We start from the raw sequence: 7,105 nt of genomic DNA on the forward strand, positions 1-7,105 counted from the left end.
GGAAGAAATCAGAAATCATAAAATCAGCTGCGAAGAAATCTGTGAAAAGATTTGAAGTCGTTTGAGATACCAATGTTAATTCTTAGAAATCTAAATCGAGAAGAGAACGAAGAGCTGCTTCCTTTTTGTGGCGTTGAATTGTAGTAGGGAAATCTGATATGAAGCGATTATTTGAGGTACCGATGCCAACCTTCGCTTCCTTTTTCGATCCTTCTACACACTATATAGGGAAATATGTCTATTCTCGTCCTGTAAGCACAAAACCATTCGATTTTTATCAGAAGCGAAGGAATGGAGAGGGAGCGAGGCCTAAATCCTTTCACCAACGGTCGATCACAACCAAAAACCCTTGCATGTACTGGGTTGAATGAAAATGAGAGAAACGAAAGCTTAAAAGAAAATAAAACCATAGCACGTCCTAGAGAGAAGGGAGGTGGCGATGGCTTAGGGTTTGTAGAGAGAAGGGAGGGAGAGAATGAAGGGAGATCTAGAGGAGAGAGTGCAGAAGCGGGTACTTCAAAATTTTAGAGTTTCTTAACGCGCGTTTAAGTAAAAGAAATTATAAAGCGACATTTGTAGAGGACACACATTTAATATAAGCGCCCTCTGTGTTTGTAATTTTTTTTCTTTTGGACACTAATTTCAGGGCACACATAAATGCATGTCCTCTATCCTTCAAATTTCGGAAAGCTGACAATATTTTAAGAACACACAGAAAATGTGTATCGTAAATCAGTGTGTGTCATTGTTCGTGTGTCATTAAAGGGTTTTTTCTAGTAGTGGCCATAACCGATTTTAGTGTGCACAAACTCTCTCAAAAGCCATCCATTGTCTAAGGTGTGATGTGAAGAACCATTTGAGGTGCAACACTTGGGGCACTAAATTCTTAAAGGCCAAATACAACAAGTTCTACAAGCTACAAAAAGAGGTAAACTCCTAACTAGTATTTTATGTTGTATATGTTAATTGCATGCTAGTTGTAGGATTAATGCTTTGGAAACAATATTGCATGTATAATTATAGAAAACATAGATCCAAAGTATTTAGGATTGTATGTGCACCATAGGATGTTATAGTATACAAAAACACAACAGTGGTATCAGATTCATAGCTTGTTTTCTGTTGTATTGACACAAATGTTTGATTTTAAAAGTTGAAAAAAAAAGAAAAAAAACATGAAGTTTGTAAAATTTTAAGATAATTACTTGATTTTATGAGAAACTAATTATTTGTAAAATTTGAGTCATTTTACTACAAGAGTTGAATTAGGTCAATTTATTAAAAGATAGAATGATATGATTATTTTATTTGTTTTAAAAGTTTGATCTAAATTGTTTTAAGGAGTTACAAATTTTGTCATAAAATTTTGGAACTCAAAAGTTTTTTTTAAAAGTTATGATCTTAAGAGTTTTGAAACTTCCATAAGTTATGGATATGAAAAGTCTCATTCATTAACTCTTTAAGTTATGAATTACAAGAGTCTTCAAAGGTTACCAAATTTCTTATAAATGGCTTTGACGAGTTTCATAACTTGCTCTCAAGTTATGGAACTTGGAAAGTCTCTTTTATGGAATTCTAAAAGTTTTCAACAGTTACAAAACTTGCCCTCAAATTTTGGAATTTGAAAAGTTTTTTTATGAGACATTGAATTCTAAGACTAAAGTTATTTGAAAAGTTTTCAAAAGTGTAACTCATGGGTTCATAACTTAATAATAAATTAAATAGTTTTAATTTTTTTTTAGCATCTTGATGTTTTGAATAATTCATATTACAACTTTATGGACTTTATTAATAGTTAATTAAAGTGTTTAATAAAAAGAGAATTAATAATTCCATAATGACATGGTTTAAGTTTAATTAAATTAAGAGTATAGTTTAATTAATAGATTAAACCACTTAGTATTTTAAAAGTTTAAAATACACCCTTATACTATTATAATATTAAAAGTTTGATATATTATATGTATAAGTAAAAAGTTGGTCTTACCGTTAGTAGGCCTCATTCACGAAGTCGGTCTATAAGGGGGGTATAAGGTTACTGCCTATAAAATGGCGGTTTAATGGGTGTCCACTCTCACCCACTGCTTCCTTGACTGGTGAAGGGTCGTTAGCCGAACGGGTAGGATAGGACATTCACTTCCCATTAAAAGTATAATGAAAATACCAAGTAACTAAACACTTATAAATTCCCAATCTTAGTTACTTAGAAAAAATGTGAATTTGGTGCTAACCCATGAAATTGCACTTTGCACCTTGTTAAGTCGTTAGTGGAGCGCGTGTCGTTTACCGACACACTAATCTGGGACTGGCAGTGTGTGGCAAAGGGTAGCTTGATGTTAATCATAGATGAATGGAGCGTGTGTGGTTAACCGACACATTGATTAGGTGATTTGTAACATTAAGTGTACCAAGCTAATTTGCATGGTTATTCACACCTTGTTTGTGATCCTCGGTATCCCAGAAACAAACTTGAAGGGCACAATCGAGATTTAAACATGCCATTGAAAAGTTCAATGAATCTCAAAAGATCTAGGAATTTCAATTTGGGTGTTAGGTCCTAGCCTTAATATATTCAGTTTGGGTGTTATATTAAGGACTTAAATCAACTAACTTGAATATTCTCCCATTATAGATGTCTAAGTCAGACAACTATGGTCTTCCCGAATCTAGTGGAAAAAAACCTTCCTCATGAAGATGATATTCCACAAGACAATCAAGGTGAAAGATTAATCCCTTCTTTGTACTATAGTGGAACTTCACTTCCTCCACCTCCTCCAATAGTTCTCCCTAACCCACAAGTTTAAAGACTTGAAAAGTTCAAGGTCACTCAAGCCCTATTGGCAAGTAAACATGAAGATGGAAAGTCTATATGTGCTCACATCTTGGAGATGAAGTTGCATATTCACAGGCTAGGAGAGTTAGGTGTCGAAGTCTCGAGGAAGTTGGTTGTTGACTGGGTTCTTCAATCACTTCCTGAGTCATATAGCGGGTTCACTAAGGACTACTATATGACAAACCACGACATGACCCTTATTGATCTAACCTATTTGCTTGTTGCTGTTGAATCAGCAATGATTTGGAGCACTGGTAAAGCAAATTTCATTGGAAGATCTACTTCCAAAGTTTTCATGGACAACCTTGACAATCCAAAAATGATTTCTTCTCCTAGGAGAGAGAAATTGGCTAAATTCAAAAAGTTTGAACTTAAGAGAAAGTCTGGTTCTGGAATTGTGTCATGTGCCGATGCGAAAGAAGCCATTTGTTTCTATTGCCAAGAAAAGGGACATTGGAAGCGAAGCTGCCCTGACTACCTGAAAGATCTAAGAGATGGTAAAGTCAAAATATTTGACTCTACTTCAGGTAAGTCCACTATCTAACTATATTAAGTTCCTATTTGAAGATTCTTAATACATGATGTAATGTAATTACATTTTGATGTTTTGTAGAATCGAAGAAAAGAAAGAAAGCTTAAAGGAAGAGTAAGTTGATTCTGATCGCGAAGAAATGGATTTCGATCGCATGGTTTGATGATCAGAGTTTTGAGTTGCTGCTTAAGAGTTATGATAAATTGCTTAGGAATAAATAACAACATAGTTTTCATATGTATTTGCATCGTAAGGACAAGTTTTCCGCAAGTTTATAAATAAAAGAAAAATTGTTGATTTTTATCTTATTTTAAGTCTCCTTACAATGGCATTTGTGAAAATTATTGTTAATATGTTTCCATTGATAGCAATATTGGAAAACAGATTTGATTCTTTCGTTGGTGGTAGAGTCAAAATTTACCAAATAAGGAAAGATTCTCATCACCCAAGTTTCAGTTGGATAGGAACTTGGAATCATGCAACTTGTATTATGTGATAAATGAGAATTTTCATCTTTGGGGAATTAAGACTAATACCTTGTTCACATATATATGTGAGTCAAGTAAAGGACGAAGCGATCGGGTACACTTGGTTGTGCGCTGGTCAGGTCCACCACAAAGAGCGATAAGACTATTCGTTATGATTTACTAAAGTTTGGTAAATATGGTTATACTTACAAGATTAAGTGTAATTCTGAATCATTGGAAAAGTTTCAATGTATAGCAAAACGAATAAAAGGAATCAAATTAGGAAAAAAATTAAAAGTTTCTCCAATCTGAAAAGAAGGGAGAGTACTTGAGTATTGTGTTTTATGATTATCTTAGTGATTATGAAACCATATCACATCTGATCCTCTAAGGACATCTTAGTGCATTTGTATGGCTAAGAAGAGGAATCGTGAATTCTTGAAATGGTTAAATCAAGAAGATAAATCATACTTCGTTCCAAAATCGAGTCTTAGATAACTATCAATGATCGAGCCTCGAGTGACATAATCTTAAGAAAGGTTTATAACACTTATCAAATGTACAGTAAAATGTTTTCTACTCTTATACATTTGAAATTGGTAAGTTGTGATGTTTTGGATAAAACAAAGACCAACTAAGGCCAATTGTGTGAAGTGTTTGTCTTGATAAGAAACCGCACTAACTCTTCAATATTTGTATGTCAAGGAATGTTTCTTGACAAGAGAATATTATATGTCAAGAAGACAGTGGGAGTCTTAATGATCTTGAAGAGTTTCAAGAACTAATCAAGAGTAAACCTGTTGTTAATCACTAGCACACGACTTGAGGTTTAGAACCTATCGTGTTGACATATTCTTGTTTCTGTGCCCATTCAAGTTAAAGTTGACTATCCATGTGAGTTCTATGAGTGCTCAATTGTTTTCATAACAACTTGGAAGCAATGATAGGCCCTTGTGCTGCCAAGTGGCAATAAATTATGATTGAACAAGTTTACTCGATATGAGTTTGGATTTGTCACTAACCTTGTCTTGTGATTATGGTTATGACAAATTCACATGTATAGGAACACATACACCATAAAATCTAAGTGTCATAAGGTTTCTCTCCAATTCATGAAAATGATTGTGAGGAAACGCTTTCACTAAGTAGATTTTAAGGAGATAGCAATTGTGATATTTGCATTCTCAAATTCGATTATGATTACCACATCCCTCTTCATAGTTCGAATTGTGAGAAATGGCAAAGGTCTAAACATTTGAGACTTATTGCTGTAAGTTCTATAATTGTTTAGACACACATGTGAACTATCTAAGAAAAGGTGTATCAGTTTGAAAAGCCTAGATAAAGTCTTATTGAAGCATCTCGTATCAGAAATCTGAACTTTGGTAAGGAAGTCAATAAGTAATGATTTCTAGAAGTGAAGCTGAATTCTGGGTACATGTCAAAGCTACTGGGAGCATAAGTGTTACGCTAGTAAGATAATAATTATTATGCTAGTGGGAGCATAATTATTATAAGTCTTGGAGAGCCATAATCGATTTTAGTGTGTACAAACTCTCTCAAAAGTCATCCTTTGTCTAAGGTGTGTTGTGAACCATTTGAGGTGAAACACTTGGGGCACTAAGTTCTTAAAGGCCAAATACAACAAGTTCTACAAGCTACATAAAGAGGTAAACTCCTAACTAGTATTTTATGTTGTTTATTTCAATTGCATGCTAGTTGTAGGCTTAATGCTTGGAAACAATATTGCATGTATAATTAGGGAAAACATAGATCCAAAGCATTTAGGGTTGTATGTGCACCATAGGATGTTGTAGTATACAAAAACCCAACAGACTCTGCATCGGCGGGTTTGGGTTTCGTATTGGGGTGGTGTACGTCAGGTTCTGATAGAGGAGGTACACAAGTCTAGGTTCTCCATTCATCCCAGTGCGACAAAGATGTATAGGGATCTTCCACCTGATTATTGGTGGCCCTATATGAAGCGGGATGTGGCTTGGTATGTGGAGCGTTGCTAGACATGCAAGAAACTCAAGGCCGAGCATCAGAGACCTCACGGCAAGATACACCCGTTGGAGATTCCCGTATGGAAATAGGAGGATATTACCATGGATTTTAGCACGAAGTTACCCCAGACTACGTGCGGAGTGGATTCGATCTGGGTCATTGCGGGTCGGTTGACCAAGAGCACATATTTCATTCCAATTCAGGAAAGTATTTCTACAGACAAATTGGTTAAGATTTATATCAGAGAGGTTGTGGCACGTCATGGGGTGCCGGTTGTTAGTGGTTTCTAACAGAGATGCCCGGTTTACTTCCAGGTTTTGGAAGAGGTTTCACGATGAGTTGGGCACTCGTCTCCAATTCAGCACAACATTCCATATGCAGACCGATGGTAGAGCGAGCGGACTATCCAGACCCTTGATGATATGTTGTGGGCGTGTGTCTTGGACTTTGGTGGGAGTTGGGATACGTATCTTCCATTAGCGGAATTTTCCTATCACAACAGTTATCACACCAGCACTGATCCACCTCCTTTTGAGATCCTCTACGGGAGGAAATGCAGGACCCCGATTTGTTGGCGTGAGGTCGGTCAGCGGGTTATGGGGAGTACCGAGGTGGTACTCAAGCCCACTAAGCTGATTCAGCAGGTTAGGAGTAGGCTCCAGACAGCTCAGAGTCAGCAGAAGAGTTATGACGATAGGCGTCGGTCAGACTTAGGGGATATGGTTCTCCTGAAGGTGTCACCTTGGAAAGGTGTCATCCGATTTAGGAAGAGGGGCAAGTTGGGCCTTAGGTATATTGGTCCTTTCAGGGTTTTAGCTCAGGTGGGTCGGGTTGCATATCGCTTGGATCTTCCAGAGGAGCTCAGTCAGATTCATAGCACATTCCATGTCTCTCAGCTGTGGAAGTGCATAGTGGATGATTCCGCAGTGGTACCATTGGAGAACATTCAGGTGGATGACCGCCTGAATTATAATGAGAGAACAGTGCTGATTCTTAATCGGAACACAAAAAACTTGAGCAACAAGTTTGTTGAGTTGTTAAAAGTTCAGTGACAGCATCTAAAGGGTTCGGAGTGGACTTAGGAGCCGAAAGATGAGATGAGGGAGCACTATCCGGAGTTATATGGGGCAGCGGACTTCGAGGACGAAGTCTGATTCAAGTGGGGGAGAATTATAACGCTTGAATGGGTATGTTTTCTTTTTTCCCTTGTAATTTTAAATATTGCATTTTTGGTCCATGAGGTTAGTACGCAGGGCGTACCATAGG

This window comes from Lactuca virosa, chromosome 1 (genome assembly GCF_052849685.1).
Source record: "Lactuca virosa cultivar CGN04683 chromosome 1, Lactuca_virosa_CGN04683_v6, whole genome shotgun sequence".
Classification (NCBI taxonomy): domain Eukaryota; kingdom Viridiplantae; phylum Streptophyta; class Magnoliopsida; order Asterales; family Asteraceae; genus Lactuca; species Lactuca virosa.